We start from the raw sequence: 17100 nt of genomic DNA, 5'->3' as shown, positions 1-17100 counted from the left end.
TTTTCTTTAACCTATATTCCTAGCGCCTATAATCCATGTTCTTTTATATTTAATATATTGTTTTAATCTGCTATGTAAACGTAAGAATGAGAATTTGTTAGATGAAAATTTCAAGGATAATTTGAGATTTAAGGTAAATAAAAGTGATTCTGTATTAATTGAGGTAATAAAAGTCTCTCAATACTCGCATTAATAATTGCACTAGTATATTTCAGGGCAGAAATTAGTAAAATATTAGCTTCCTATTTGCAGGTTTTCATATTGAACCTTACCAACTATATTCAAGTTATTTATAAAGTTAAATGTAGTATTAAAATGAAGCTTTATGGCTATTTCCAGATCATTTAGCATTTATTTGTACAACTAAGAATAATGCACTGGGTCGTTGCCAACAAATGCCAAATAAAACTAAGATAATTCTGCAACTTAGAAAAACCTATGGACGTCTTCTTTCACTGAGTTAGCTACTGCAAGCGACGCAAGATGTCGCTGAGGAGTAAGAAAAATCGATTCTGTTTGAGAACTCGTCTCTCACCGCAAGAAAAAGACTTTTTTCATCTTTCAGCTAGATGAAAATCCCTATTGTCCGAATATTTCTAGTTTACCATGCTCTCCCTCTCTTTTTTAGTTCTTCATTAAGAAAAGTGTCTAATCACGACCATATACTAAACGCTGCTGAGAAAAAAATCGACTGTACAATTCAGTCATTTTGTGAAGGTGGTAAAGGAAGTACATTAAACTAATCATGTGAATGTTTTTCACTTCCATTGTGGAAACCACATGTTAGGTTTGAATGCAAAATAACGCTTAATTTAAATACATGTCTTATTGATTCCCTGAGCAATTGAGTCATTATAGCGCCGAGTAGCAAATGAAAACACATCGACATGATTAAATTACTTTTCTAACATGATTCACAGAAAGCGTCATTCAAGTTAATGGATTTAAGAATTATGATGCATTCTTTGGTACATGATGCATAAAATACTGCAAAATGGTTAATTGTTTAGCTTTATTTCCATGTCAAGACAATTAAAAAGCTACATTTTTCAACTAAACCTTACATATTTTTAAGTCTGTATACATAATAGTTTCATACAGGTAAAATAATAAAACGTATTATTAATAGCGATAAAGTTTTCTCATTATTTTTCAGTTCTCGAGAAAAGTATTTTACTTTGCATTTTTGGAGATTTATGAAAAATTATCGAAGAATTTACTGATAATGTTATATTAATATATTAAACACAATTTCATATTTTTGCAAGCTCATATAAAAAATAAAACATGAATCCCATAGTTCTTAAATGTACTTCTATATCCTTTATATATTTATTTAAATAAACACATACATACATGTAAATACTTCTATTCGCTACTTCTGTTATCCCAACAAGAATCAATTGGGAACTGAACGGGACAAAAAAAGGCGGTTGCTTAATCTGATTAATTCGTGAAATTGAAGGTGTTAAAAGCGCTATCCCACATGAGTGTGTTTTGGCATAATAATTGTTTACAACAATTTTCTACCAGTATTTTATTACTATTATAGCTATTTATTATTGACAGACGTACGATTATTTTCTCCATTGTGACAATAATATTTCAGCAGCTTTCATAAAACTGGCGTTTCACGTGTTATGTATTTTCAGGTCAATTTAGAAAAGGCAATAAATATTGGCTGTTGTTGTCTTGTCCATCTATTTCATGCAAAAATGGTTGCCAGAGCTTCAAGGAAATTGGGCCTCTGCTTCCACCCAATTTTAAGGGAGAGCACCGGAGGGGAGTTCAAGAGTCTCCGAAGTTCTCCCATTCCTCTCCCGTAAAAGCAAAGAACAAGAGAGGTCTTTAGGCTTACCATATATTTGGATGCCCCCCCACCGCAAAGACACTATCCATCTTTAACAAACATCCATCTTCTCTCCGGGATTCGAACCCACTCCCTTCGGTACCATAGTAGGCTTCCCTAACCACTATACCGTCTGGGCGGCAATAAATCTTGGTAAGTCTATTATATGATTACAAACATGGAATAATTATTGTTATTACGCACTTATATTGGTTATTCTTCTTATCACTTATATTTGTTACTTCTTCTTATATAGTATATATAGTATTCTTATACAGTATATAGGAAGAGGTAAACGAGAAAAATATATTATCAGCATCATAATAATACAAGATAAGAATATTTATGCTAATATTATTACTTTTTTACACTGACGACTGTCAGAAAATTTTCATTTTAAATTTGGCAATGATCTAAAGTTCAGGTTTTAAATAAATCTAATCAATAAATCATAAGTTCTTTTTTCTCCAAATGACACTTCTTGTAACAAACCCATATTTAAATATATACAAATTACTCTCCATCATCTAAATATATTTTTTTAGTTCGACTGCGTCTAGATATATAATCATGATTTGAGACATAAATTACTTATCTTTGTTTGGTTTTCAACATATTTTGACTTTAGGATCACTTTAGTGAATGTAAATACAGGAATGAGAAATAAAGATAGATGCAGGAATTATAATTTGAAATACAATACTCTTGAGAGATATTCTTTAAACTGCATTTCAAATTCTTGCAATCAATATGCAGTAACAAAAGCATAATTAGTTTTACTTTAGACGAAACAAAGGTAAATATACTTTAAAGAAATCTTATAATTTGAATACAAGTTTTTAGTTCAGGATATGAAGGCTGAAATGCGAAAAAGATTTTCAAATGAGTGCAAAATTCTGAAAACGCATACATTTGAAATAAATATTTCTCCTGTAAATTAGAAAAAAAAATAATAAATAAAGCAAAATAGGGAAAACAAAGTTTTTTTATTAGTAGCAAATGAAAGCCATACATGAAATACATAAGCTCAAAATATTTTGCTCCTAGACACTTAGTTATTGAAAAGTATTATAGAATACATGATTATGATCAAGAATCAACGCGCTCGGAAAATCTCAAGATTATAAAACACACACACGCACACACACACAAAAAAAAAAAAAAAAAAAAAAAAAAAAAAAAAAAAAAAAGAACAGAATCTCGATTCAAGAAATGTTCAATTCTCAAGAATCATATAACATTTATTATTAGGGTCCCCACAACACATTTTTAGAAAGATGTCTATCTGTGTGTACGAGTATGACGAGTTTTCGTTCTACGATAACTCATACATAAAACTTCCAAAAACTTCCATTTTCCGTATTTAAAGCCTCTAACATTCATATAAAGAGTTGATTAGACTTTGAATAAAATTAGATAACTGGAAGTGGTACATCACATGAAGCCTATAACGGTTCGTAATGAACAACCAGAAGTGGCATTTTATTTGAAGTCCATAACAGTTTTTAATGAAACTTATTTTAAAATATAAACCAAAACTTTTCAGTTTAAGAACTTAAAACTTTTGTAGAGATTGAAACAACATTAGATTTTGGCTTAAACTAATAAGTCGGAAATGATATTCTACTGGAAGCACTGTATAGATTTTGATAAAAAATGTATTATGCGACAATCCAAAACTTCTCAAAACTAGTATTTAAAGCATGTAAGTGATTAAGAACAACATATTATATTTTTAAGCATTAAATGTAATTTTGGAATTATGCCAAAAGCGATGAGAATTAGCTCATTACGAAGATGAGCTTTCGTTATAAAGAAATTACCGTATTTCCCATAATACACGCTTTTGCTAAATTGGGTTTGTCTTATACAATGGTGGCGATGCTAACGGTGCCGTTACGACGTACGAAACTAAAGATGCAACCTGTCGATGGCGTATGCACGGCGTGTATGTTAACCCTTGGAATGCTAAGGCCTTCATTCAACAGTTTCTTTAAAAAACTAAAAACATCTGAAATTTCATTTGAGATCCACAGCAACCGTTCATTAATGAACAAAGAAGTGTGAAAGTTTCAGATGATATGATTTCCACATCCTAACATATGGAGGAACTTCCTCCTGAGGGTGTACAGAGTCACATTTAACCTAAAGGTAAGGAACCACAGAAGAATCCTTTTAGGACAAGAATGCTTTCCTACAGTAAAGACGACCTGATGCAATGTATCTGCGGAAACTGCACCTTAGGAGTGTACCTTTAGGAATGTACTTAATATGCAGTTTAGGGGGTACTTTGATGAGGTCCTTGGAAGCGAGTTCTGAAAGTGATGACGAATTGGATACTGAATGAACGTTCAGTAAATTAATATATTTTTTCTATTAAATTTTAGTCCAGCAGGTTGATAAAAACCAGTCTGTGAGTCCTCTTTATTTTTTTCAAATTTCTGGTTTCAAAGACAAGCTGCGTCTTATACATGGAAGTGTCTTAGACAAGGAGCAATACGGTAAATGTTATTAGCCTCAATCCCCAATTTTATGCACGTTTCACTCTTGTGTTGAATCACTTTTCAAGTAAAATTAATAATGCCTTTAAATGTTACAGTTATGTATTAATTTTAAAGAAATAATACAGCAACTATACATATGACAGCTAATATAGAAAATATATGACAACTCTTAAGACACTGTTGGGACACACACTGTTATAGTTATACAAATATGCTGCTTTTAAAGATTTCGTGATTTGTTGCTAAATTTTATATGGCATATGTGTGAAGAAAGTGGTGTTTAATAAATAAAGCGAGAAGAACAAATAAAAAGTTATTATTTTATTAAGATATTATGAACACTTATATCCTGAACTGAGAAAATATCGAAAACAGTGTTTGGTAACACTTAACACTCTATAGGGACTGATTCAGAAGTCAAACAACAAAAATCAGCGTTAATTCACAAAATTTTCACAGGACTAGTTTCGATGGTTTTACCGAACCATCATCTTCAGCTGCAAAACCGCAAATGAACAAGATAGGAAATAATGTTTAGATAAGATAAGAAAGCCTGGACAAGAATAAGCAAGTGGCGCCATCTGTTGGCGAAACCAGAACTAAAACATAATTTCTCTAAAAGCCGAAGGCAAATTTGGATTGGAATTAGGATCGTTAACTAGAACAGAAATATTTTTATGAATGTGAAATGCCTCTAGAAAATCCAGTTCTCCAATGGAAGATGTTTTTTGAATAATTTTGGCAGCAGAAAAATTGAAAGTGTGATTTTCGGACCAACAATGTTGAGCAACAGAAGACTTCTGTGTTTCCTTTTTTCTAACATATGCCTCATGTTCTTTGACGCGAAATTTTAAGGCTCTCTTAGTTTGGCCAATGTAAATTAAACCGCACTGGCAAGGAATCCTATAAATACCCCAGGAATTCATATCCGGAATGGGGTCCTTGAGTATAGAAGTTGGAATTTTATTGATGGGAGAGTAAACAACCCGAAAGTTAAATTTCTGCAAAATATGTGCAACTTTATAGCTAATTGATGGAAAGAAGGGAATGACAACAGAATTTTTATAATCTCCTAAAATAAGAGTGTGGCTTTTAGTGTGTTGAGATTAGAATTTTTTAACTGCTTGATTAATAATGTTGGGTGAAAAGCCCCTGTCAATAGCTATTGCTTTTAAATAATTTAGTTCTTCATCAAGGGCTAGTTTGGAGGAGCAAACTTGAAGAGCACGGAAAACATAGGAATAAAATGAAGCTAACTTTTGTTTCGTCGGATGACATGATTTAAAGTGTGGTGGAAGGCAAACCGATGAAGGTTTACGGTAAACTGTAGTACTGAAGTTGGATGTGTTACGTGTGACCAGAATGTCGAGAAACGGAAGAGAATTGCAAGTCTCAAGTTCAAAAGTGAACTGAATAGCAGGATCAATAGAATTCATTGTTGAAAGAACTCTATTTAAATCATCTTTATTACCTTCAAACAGGGTAAAAGTATCGTCTACGTAGCGGAACCATGCCGGGAAGTTTAAAGTTTCAAACAATTTTGATTCATAATAATGCATGTAGATATCAGCCAGGATGGGACTGAGGGGGCTTCCCATGGCTAATCCCTCAGTTTGCTTGTAATATTTATTTTGGAAAACAAAATGTGCTCTCACTCAACTCTGTTTGAAACAAACACATTTTGTTTTCCAAAATAAATATTACAAGCAAACTGAGGGATTAGCCATGGGAAGCCCCCTCAGTCCCATCCTGGCTGATATCTACATGCATTATTATGAATCAAAATTGTTTGAAACTTTAAACTTCCCGGCATGGTTCCGCTACGTAGACGACACTTTTACCCTGTTTGAAGGTAATAAAGATGATTTAAATAAAGTTCTTTCAACAATGAATTCTATTGATCCTGCTATTCAGTTCACTTTTGAACTTGAGACTTGCAATTCTCTTCCGTTTCTCGATATTCTGGTCACACGTAACACATCCAACTTCAGTACTACAGTTTACCGTAAACCTTCATCGGTTTGCCTTCCACCACACTTTAAATCATGTCATCCGACTAAACAAAAGTTAGCTTCATTTTATTCCTATGTTTTCCGTGCTCTTCAAGTTTGCTCCTCCAAACTAGCCCTTGATGAAGAACTAAATTATTTAAAAGCAATAGCTATTGACAGGGGCTTTTCACCCAACATTATTAATCAAGCAGTTAAAAAATTCTAATCTCAACACACTAAAAGCCACACTCTTATTTTAGGAGATTATAAAAATTCTGTTGTCATTCCCTTCTTTCCATCAATTAGCTATAAAGTTGCACATATTTTGCAGAAATTTAACTTTCGGGTTGTTTACTCTCCCATCAATAAAATTCCAACTTCTATACTCAAGGACCCCATTCCGGATATGAATTCCTGGGGTATTTATAGGATTCCTTGCCAGTGCGGTTTAATTTACATTGGCCAAACTAAGAGAGCCTTAAAATTTCGCGTCAAAGAACATGAGGCATATGTTAGAAAAAAGGAAACACAGAAGTCTTCTGTTGCTCAACATTGTTGGTCCGAAAATCACACTTTCAATTTTTCTGCTGCCAAAATTATTCAAAAAACATCTTCCATTGGAGAACTGGATTTTCTAGAGGCATTTCACATTCATAAAAATCTTTCTGTTCTAGTTAACGATCCTAATTCCAATCCAAATTTGCCTTCGGCTTTTAGAGAAATTATGTTTTAGTTCTGGTTTCGCCAACAGATGGCGCCACTTGCTTATTCTTGTCCAGGCTTTCTTATCTTATCTAAACATTATTTCCTATCTTGTTCATTTGCGGTTTTGCAGCTGAAGATGATGGTTCGGTAAAACCATCGAAACTAGTCCTGTGAAAATTTTGTGAATTAACGCTGATTTTTGTTGTTTGACTTCTGAATCAGTATTTATTCGGCGTGTTATTGTGTCTTAACTCTATAGGGAATTCTAGAAACATTAAATGACCAGACGATATACAACGATTGGGACGATATTTTCAAATCAAAGCGGGAGTATGAATGTGTAAATGAGCATGTATATTTATCATTTTCCATTGTATGGGAGAACAGAGAAATAAAAAATGTGTAGTGTTTACAATTAGCACTGAGACATAAATAAGATTTTCAAACATATTAGTATTTTAGAATGACCAACCAGCTCCATATTTTAAATAGTAACGATCTTTAAATAAAGTGTATTACCCTTTAGGAAATCTCGTTGTTATTTATGGAAAGCTCGTTGTTGTTTAAAACGTGGAATTAGCGGGAGGTCATGTGCCAGCCATGTCAGACTTTCTTTTAATTTTAACGAAAAATTTCGTTATCTAACAATCTTTTCTGAGTACAAACTTATTTCATTTAAAATCTATTCAAATAATGAATTTAAATGCACTGTAGCTCTCAGAGCAATAAATAGGATAAAATATTTTTGAAATATTTCGCTTCGGGAAATCACTACCTTACTTTCTTATTCATAAAATAATGTTCTTAGTGTAAGTTTCATGTTTCAAGTAATCTCGAGTATACATAATCACAAATACTAATACAGTGGAAACATTGGCGACTTTCAAATGTAATCCATTTTCATTGCTATACTATGAATTCCATAAAAATTAATATAAATACACAAAAATAATGCATTTAGTATAAATGTAAAATTTCAGTTTCAAGGAAAATTAAATCTCCTTTAGATGACTATTTTAAGCTTAGAACATAAAGCTCTGGGAGGCTTTCTATGAGATTAAGTGGCTAATCCTATCTAGAAAGCTTTAAAATGATTCAGCATTGCAACATCAAAATATAAATTTGCTTTCTGCTCGAATATATTGCTTTCGATGACGCACTTTTTTGAGATAAGTTCAAGATAAACAATATTTACACCTGCACTTAAACTCTGAATCCGAAGTGCAGGCCAGATGGCGTGAAACACTTTCCACAGCTTTACCAGTAAAAGCGTAAATAAAAAAGCGACTCTGCAGCCTCTTTCCTATTCCGTCTATTTATTTGTTTGTTGTTTTTTGAGCCACATGGTGGGGCGGGGCGGAAGCAATATCAGGAATTTATGGAGTGGGTGATGGGAGTGGTCCTAAAGGAAAGACACGTTCCACTGGCCACTCAGTCGCGAGGTAGTTATTGCTGTCAAGAAAGTCGATTTTATCGCGCCCCCTCTTTGGCACCTTATTTATATCACGCTTGATTCATATTCTACGCTCTATTTTAATGGAATCACAGCCACGTTATGATAATATACTGATATTAGTTTCTACAATCACCTTCGACACAGAGATACTTTCAGACTATGAATTTGCATAAACGAAAAATAAATGTGTACGGTTTCACAGGCGTTATTCAAGAAGTGTTTATATTTAAAAAATTGTCTGTAAGTTGTAAAGTGTAAATTTTGGAATCATTCACTCGAATGCACAGATTACCCTGTTCTGCAACAAAATTCTTCCTGTGAAACGGATGGGTATGTGGCATAAATTGGATTCATTTTATCCCAAAGTCAGCATTAACAAGTGCGATCCCAAAGTCAGCATTAACAAGTGCGATCCCAAAGTCAGCATTAAAAAGTGCGATCATTCACCCTTTTTGAGAAATAAAAACTTATAATGGAAAAAATGCGTTTGTAAGGCGGTGCTTTAACTGAAGTCATTTTGCTTTATCATAGGCTAACTACAGAGCTGTTTCCATAATTAATTTCGCGAGCGCCACAAAATAAAATATCCATAGGAAATAAGGAAAAAAATTACGAACGAAAGTATTATTACCATAATGATCAATGACTGATGACTAAATTGTCATATAATTCAAAATCTTCGAGCTTTTTCATGAATTTATTCGAAACTTGTTTAAAGGCAAAGTCACCTTATAGAAAGGTGAAGGAATTTCTTCTATTCTGTAGCTTAGGCTGTAAACATGAGGCTAGGTTAGTTTATTTAAATGTGGCAAAAAATAAGAAGGCTATTTGCTAAAAGGAAGGGATAGCTTTGTAAAAGACGTTCTAGGGGAAACTGACTTTCTTCACCTTACATATGGGGAAAGCCACATAAACCAATCCTGCTGCCAGCCTATCAGCCTAAAGGAAGGGATGTTATCGTAAAGGACCTTTCTAATGTAAACTTATTAATTTCGTCTAGTTACACATGAGGAAAAAAACGTAAACCAACCATGCTGCCTGCCTGTTAGCCTGGAATCGAAACCATGACACGTTGCCAGTATTTAGCAGTCTTTAACGGCTCGATCACTGGTTGGACTATAATCATGACAAAGTGGTATGATAATATTTAAGCACTGCTTTAATATATATATATATTAAGAAGGCCATTAGCAAAATCTTTATTTCGATTTATATATATTTACTGAGAAGACCATTAACTCCAGTAAGCTTAAATAAACATTGCTGACTTTTATGGAAATGACACTGTCAGACGAAGTAAAAACTCTATGTACCATAAAAAATGGCATACAAAAATTATGCATGAAAATCATGCAGATAGTGAGAAAAATAGATAAACGAAATCTGAATGGACAAGAAAAAGATTTACTTACATTTACTTCTTCATAAAACGGGATCAAATTAATATTCATCTTAAGGCTGTGGATTAACAACAAGATTTAAAAGAAAAAATTCCCCACACATGAGTGTAAGATAAAAGTATGAAATTTCGTTAGGCTAAAAATTAGGCAGTTTTCTTAAATGGTTACCTCATGGATAGCTTATAAAACACATATAAGAACCTGTGAGGATTTCCAAAACGTTTCTAGCAATTTTTAGAGAAATGGGAACTCGAAAACTATGAAGATAGCTTAGAGGAACTGCTTTCATTCTACACAGTTTTGTTTTGTTTTCAAATTCGCACACAGTTTCCATATAATTTGATCTCATTTTCACAATTTGCCAACTGTTTAGGTAAGATAAAATATACAGGAAAAAGATACGAAGGAGCCCATATGTAATAGTTAATGATTGCAATTAAACGCAGACAAGTTTCAAAGTTATGGGCAGAAGGCAACTGAACAGTAAAAAGATTAAACGATGATTGCTTTTAGATGATTATTGGATGAAAGACCTGAGTTAAGAAGTACAAAATACAAATCAAGACAAAAATGGCATTACTTCTTCCATTCGATTTATATAAAATGAATATAGTTAAAATCAGCTTGTAAGCTATTTTATGTTTACCAGTTTTTAGGATTTGAACCTTTACCGTTAGTTCTTCTTTCCGTTCACTAGGACACATAGTATTTAAGACAAGGGTTCTGAATGTTTTAAAAATATATATTAAGGCAGCGGCTCCTGCAGCTTTATTTTCTACCTCTCAGCTTTACGTATGAATATTCCAACATGAGTCATTTTGCTACCCGACGTTAAAAGTGAACTGAAGTTTTGAAGCTGCTTAGATAGACAAAATCTGTGTAGCCCCCGACTACACTACTTTTTTTTTTTTTTTAATTTCAACTTTACAACTTTATTACCCCCAGATGGCGGAGTTTTGTTTGTACCTGCAAGTAGGATCTTAGATTTAAATTTTCTAGTTACATAAAAAGTTTATTTGAATCATTTATACGACTTTGTTTACATTCACATCAGAAGGAGCAATAATTCGCTTTTCAGTCTAGTTCTGAAGGAGATTTGAGTTACACTGTTATGACTCCATAAACTAAATATGTTCATTGTATTTGAAATGCTTTTACAATGAAAAATGAATGAACACTAATTTTTAAGAAATGTTTTAAATCCGTATAAATTTCATTATTTTCTTTAAAACCAATGAATGAAAGTGAAATTCATGTTGTTCCATATCCGGATTCAGCTATACAAAATATTTAGAAAAAAGGCTTTAAATGCATAGGAAAGGGAAAAATGGTATTTTTAAGCTTAGAACAAACAGTGTGACAGTTTCAAAATTCCATTCCTAAGTAAATTTCATACTATCAAACAATACGTAAGATATGTTTCTAGAGTAACTTTGAATACACAGTTCTTCAAAATTTATTTGATTGCTAAGATAAATATTTTCGCGGCAGTCTTTTCTTAAGATGATCAAATTGCAATGACCAGTGTTTCTGAAGACTTCAGTAAATAATACATCACTGATAAATATTTTCTCCAAGACAACCTCAAGAGACCAAAATTATCAACCTTACTTGGTCGACTAAGACTGTAACACTAGCCTACAAAATTCATCATGACAAGGAAAGAAAGATTGCGTCTATGGTTGGCAAGAGCCTTGAACACTATAAAGGTACCTGTAAGACTTCGCTCAGTTCCGGCCCCAATTTTGAAGGAGAGCACCCCGGGGAATCGGGACCTAGGGTCTCCCACTCCTCTACCCCTACCATCAATCTATCGGGAGGACTTTCGGCTCGCCGCATAATTAGAACGCCCCCATGCCGCAGAGACACTATATATTTACAAACATCCATGCCGTCTCCGGGATTCAAACCTGGGCTCTTTGAGAGGTTTCACTGAACAACTTCCGTCTAAACCGTGAGCATTAAATTATGTGACCAAGAACATAAAAATATCAAACGAATGTGTATATCATTTGTAGTATTTATATTCTAAGCCCTTTAACATCTGATGAAAACTACCACTTTGCACTTTAGTGTGTTACATTGCTTTCGAAAATATTACCAATGTAGGAAATGAAGCAAGGGAAGTGTCAAACCATTAAAAGCATGATGTCACTATCATTCGAAATTTGTTTCACTTGAAAAATTAGTGCCTCACAATGGTTTAGAATTATTCTTACATTAACCATTAAACAATCAGCACCTACATAAATTTGCCCTCAAATTTGTTGCTAATTCCTAATACTGTCATATAAGAAAAGCATATTTTTTACCTTGATTACAGTGATTAAACAGTGCTTTCGAAATTATTATATGAATTAACAGAGTACAGAAATTTAGCCTTAAAACTGATTTCAATGCATTGTATATTAGGGAAGTCCCTATGCCCCTGCATAATCATTGCAGGTGATGTTTCAAAGTAAATAAAATATAATTAAGTTATTTCATGAGATAAAGCTGCACATGATGTATTTATCAAAGCACGATTTAAATAGCCAAGGTTCGACTGAACATGAAATGCTGAATGCCTTAGGGTCAATCACATCTGAAATGCTGGTAAGAATGCCGTAAATGACTTAGCTGTGCATAAACTTGGGTGTTCTGCGTGATGGAATGCATTCCAACCCTTTCGACAGCTAGACAGGTGAAATCATTGCGTTAAATTATAAGGGTTTAGTAATATATCTATAAGGGTCTATGGACTTCTGGAACGCTGTGTGTACAAAGAAGTTATTTACAAAATAAATTTTGAAATCTGGGAATTATATACTTGAAAAATTTCTGTAATTGCTAAAATATTTTATTTTATACAATTATACTAAATGATATTTTTAAATATCAACACAAAATTATTTTTATTACATTATGCAAATGCTATGCAATTTGAAAAGCTAAATGCATGTAAAAATATTTTTAATGAAATATTACTAAACAAATCTAAATCTGTTTAATAAAATAGCTCAAAATAAGTCAGTCGTTATAGTACGATGACATTTTTACATAAAATACGTTATCGTACTTTAACGATTGGCTTCAAATTTTGGCGGCAGCTGCCTCTTTCTCTGCGTTAGGCAAGGCTTTACTTCAATCAGACATATTGAAAAAATTATGAGTTGCCCTCATGAGTGTATGCACGTGCGCATGGGGGAAGCACATAAAAAATCAGTTGTGTTCTAGCGAGGATTCGAAGTACTTATTTTGCAGTTGCCAGCTAGATGTTTTAACTACTTATAACAAGATGGTGAATTAAGCATCCCTCACTTTCAAACAGAGGTATTAAAAGTAACTATCAAAGCACGCACTGGAGACAGAGACATTAAAAATAATTTAAGAGTACCCACAGGAGAATGCGATAAAGCCCTTCGTTAAAATGGCGGCTGGGGAGGTGCTCGAGATCTAGTCGGCCAAATCCAGATGCTAATTTGTTATCGTCCATTTCATTCCTAATCCAGTAACAGTGTAGAGAGTATTAGATATCATTTCGGTGCGAAAAAGTGAAAATGAACACTTGGACGGGATTCGAATGCATCATCTAGTTGCCAGTTAAATTTTCTAAGAAATCACACAAAATGACTTAATTTCTTACATTATAATGAGAAAATGGAAATATTTTCTATTATTATTATTTTAATGTAATTCAGAGAAAAGTTTCAAGGAAATCGCAGACATAAGTAATTAAGTATGTCGCAAACGCATACTAAGCATACCTAAAACTGAATATTACAATTATTATCGTAATTAATCATCTCAATCATCCTCATCATTGCTACTTAGAACAAAAGAGGAAAAGGAGCTCCTAGTAAGCTAATAATATATAAATTTAAGTTTATACTTACCCTTACATTATACACGGTCCTCTAGGAATATAGTTAGAAGTTACAGGCTCTGTTTCTTAAATATTACTTTAAATCCACACGTGTACCTTGAAACTAGAAATTTTCTTAGAATACAGCAGAGAATTTTATGCTGATACTTTCGAAATTCGGAAGGATTTTGAAATATCAAAATTTAACATTTTATGCGGCTTTTGTAGTGCAAATGTCAGAGTAAAAAATACATTATATTCTAGTAAGTTAAATACAATACATTTCTAACCTTTGTATACAAAGTTCATTGACGTATTAGCAATTAATACATTTTTATGCAGAAAAATTCCCTAATGATTTTTGAGCTTTATTAACTGGAATTTTTGCTCTACGGTGAATTTAAGAAATATTAAACATTATATTTCCAGAACTTTTAATGATAAAGCCGTTTTCATTCCTTATTTTAAGAACTTTTTCAACTGAAAGTGCAAGTCCAGAATCAATTTAAATTATAAAATGCCTGTAGTCCTCTCGCTTTTCTGAAAATCCACTGCATCATGTCTTTTACTAGAGTATTTCAGTTGTGATTGTCATTTGAAATATGACATACAGAATCATACAGCAAGCTGCCTCCAATTTAAAATAAATGCCCATTCTAACATTCCCTCTTTTTTTTAAACTCATTTGAAAATTCTCATCAAAGTAACAAACGAACGAATTCCTTTAGTTTTATTTTGATGTATCCTTAAAGAGAAAATTCTTACAAGTATTCCTAATCAATTCACTTTGGAAATGAAATGTTTATCTCTTGTTCGATTATTTATTTAACGCATTTACTATGACTCTAATAGCATCTTCATTGGCTTTCAGCCTGTTTATTTAAAGTTTATTAGTGACTATATTTGCGACAGATAGGCATTCTTCATTACATATATAAACTCGGGAAGGGGTTCGCCTTCCTTCCCTGTATTGCGCGCCACAGAGCGGCGTGGAAGCACAGAAAAACTTTGAATTAAAATTTGTTGAAATCCCAAGTTACAGGGTGTTTCAGTTAAAACATTTCAGGAGAGATAGAGGAAACCTAGACAATGGAGAATCACAATGCAGTGAGTGCTTGGAAACGCTTTCTTTTCGCAGTAGTGACGACGCAAAACACAAAAATGGGAAGGCACGGACAGTGTGACAAAACATGTTTTTTATATTTAGTAAAGCAGAAACCAATAAATAAGAACAAAAGCAGACAACAATCGTCATTAAAGAAGCTGTTTGAAATTAAGACCCCGGAACATGATGCAGGTTTTACATCTCCGCGGCGCACGGAGGATCTGCATCACACCTGGAAGATAGCATGGAAGATGCATAACGCACGGTTCCTGCATGACGGTCCGTGTCGTAATTTCAAACACCTTCTTTGATGACGATCGTATATTTTTGTTCTTGTTTTTTGTTTTCACCTGCACTAGGTATAATAAACATTATTCTCACCCTGTTTATGTCCTTCCTTTTTTTGTGTTTTGTGGTGTTACTACTGCGCCAGGAAAGCGTTTCCGACCGCATTGCTACGTGATTTTAATTATCTAGGTGAATTCTATCTGCTGAAAGCTTGTAACGATTAACTGAAACACCCTGTAGACATCTCTTTATTTAAAAGTATACGGATATATTATTTATAGCTGATTAGCAGAAATTTTTTATTTCCGTTTCGCAATAACATTTGCAATGAAAGTTTAATGCTCTGAATTCTTACTATATATATATATGCCTTGAGTAAAATTTCTCATATGTCTATAGGAACAAAATAATTAGTCTCTAATATTTTAGTTACAGGATCTAACCGCATATAAGATGCTTATCAATTTTTATATTTCGAGGGAATTTCGAAAATAAAAATTAAATTTTCTTCTAAATAATTTCCTCTGAAGGCAATTGTACTTTATTAAAATGATCCACATGCATAGTTGGCTTAATGCCAATAGCTTACTGATATTTCTGTAACAATTCTGCAGCTAGTATTCAAGATCACGTTAAGACTCATTCACTAGTTTACAATACAACAGAAGATATAGTTTAGAAAATAAAATTATTTTTTGAGAAATACTTGCTGACCTTATTAGTCGTTTGTTTAAGAGAACAACTTTAATAAGACGATGGAATTCTTAGATATTTCAAAAGCATATAACGGTATGAAACTTACACATTCTAGGCATTCCACCAAAACAAGAGAGACCGAACGAGAAAACAGTTTAGCTCCAGTGATTCAACAGGAAAAAAGTTCGGACGCAAACTCTTGTGATCTCAAACTTTCGCCAAACAGAATTTCTTGGAGAAGGAATTTTTCTAAAAGATCCCACACTAATGTGACATTTGATATTTTGACATATGAGTATGCCTGAAGTTCTCCTAAAGCATCCTAAATAGCCCGCTAAATAAAATCGTGACAAGATTAGACTTTCTTTGGAAATACTACTTCTGCCTGCGGTCAAATAAAATACTTGTTTTCTAGAATAATAAAAGAGAAGACCCAAAGCTGACCCCGCATTTATTTTTTTATTATTTTCCTTTTAATTTTATTTTGTGTTTAAAATTAAGGAATTCAAATTATAAGGGAAAAAATTATTATCTACGGTATTTCTGTTCTACGCAGTCGTCGAGTGAATACGTAATTCTGAACTGAATTTAACTAATCATTACGTCTCAACAGTTTTGCTTTTAAAATTCAGTTCAACAGCAATATCCCAAATTAATTTTAAAGTTAGTATATCTTTAGAATTTCCGATACAGAGTCTCGTGCGCTGGAGATAAAAAGGTTTATTTCCCCCGTAAAGTGTTGCCACTGCTCGCTTTGAAATCGTTTAGTTTTTAATCAAAAATTCGTTGAAGTGTTACAAAATATGAAATCGAAACTAAAACAAATTTTAAATTCAAATTAGGGCTTCCATATGCCCATATTCTATGGAAGATGAAATTATTCAGATTTTGATGGCTCTAGGTACCGTTGTTTTATCACAATGCGAGAAACATACATACATTTATGCAGATTCTTCATTATTTAATTTCTTTAAATATAAGACAGGACGTTAATATACGGTGGCAACGATTTGAAAAGTGATACAGTATTTTAAAGATTTCAACGCAAAATTGCCAAAACCAAAATTAATAGTCTTTCAGGGCAAATTGCCCCTTTGAACTTTGGACAGTAAAACAAAAGGAAATTAGGACAGTTCTGTAACTTTCGTTTTACTCGGCTAATTGACGAAATTCAAATTACGTTTTTTCTCTCTCAAAAGCGCGATTTAGATATATATTAGATTTATATATATAACATTATTCTAATAAAGGTATTTTGACAC

At 32.9% G+C, this 17100-nt stretch overlaps 1 protein-coding gene across 2 annotated transcripts in view; it reads right to left on the bottom strand.

The window, feature by feature from the left end:
- The window catches only part of LOC118187603 (uncharacterized), a 934081-nt gene that overhangs the window by 53538 nt on the left and 863443 nt on the right, over positions 1-17100 (bottom strand). The window lies entirely within an intron of this gene.

The sequence above is a fragment of the Stegodyphus dumicola genome, chromosome X1 (assembly GCF_044657685.1).
Source record: "Stegodyphus dumicola isolate Sdum_Otavi_A_Nest chromosome X1, ASM4465768v1".
Classification (NCBI taxonomy): domain Eukaryota; kingdom Metazoa; phylum Arthropoda; class Arachnida; order Araneae; family Eresidae; genus Stegodyphus; species Stegodyphus dumicola.
This window is presented reverse-complemented; position numbering and strand designations above follow the sequence as displayed.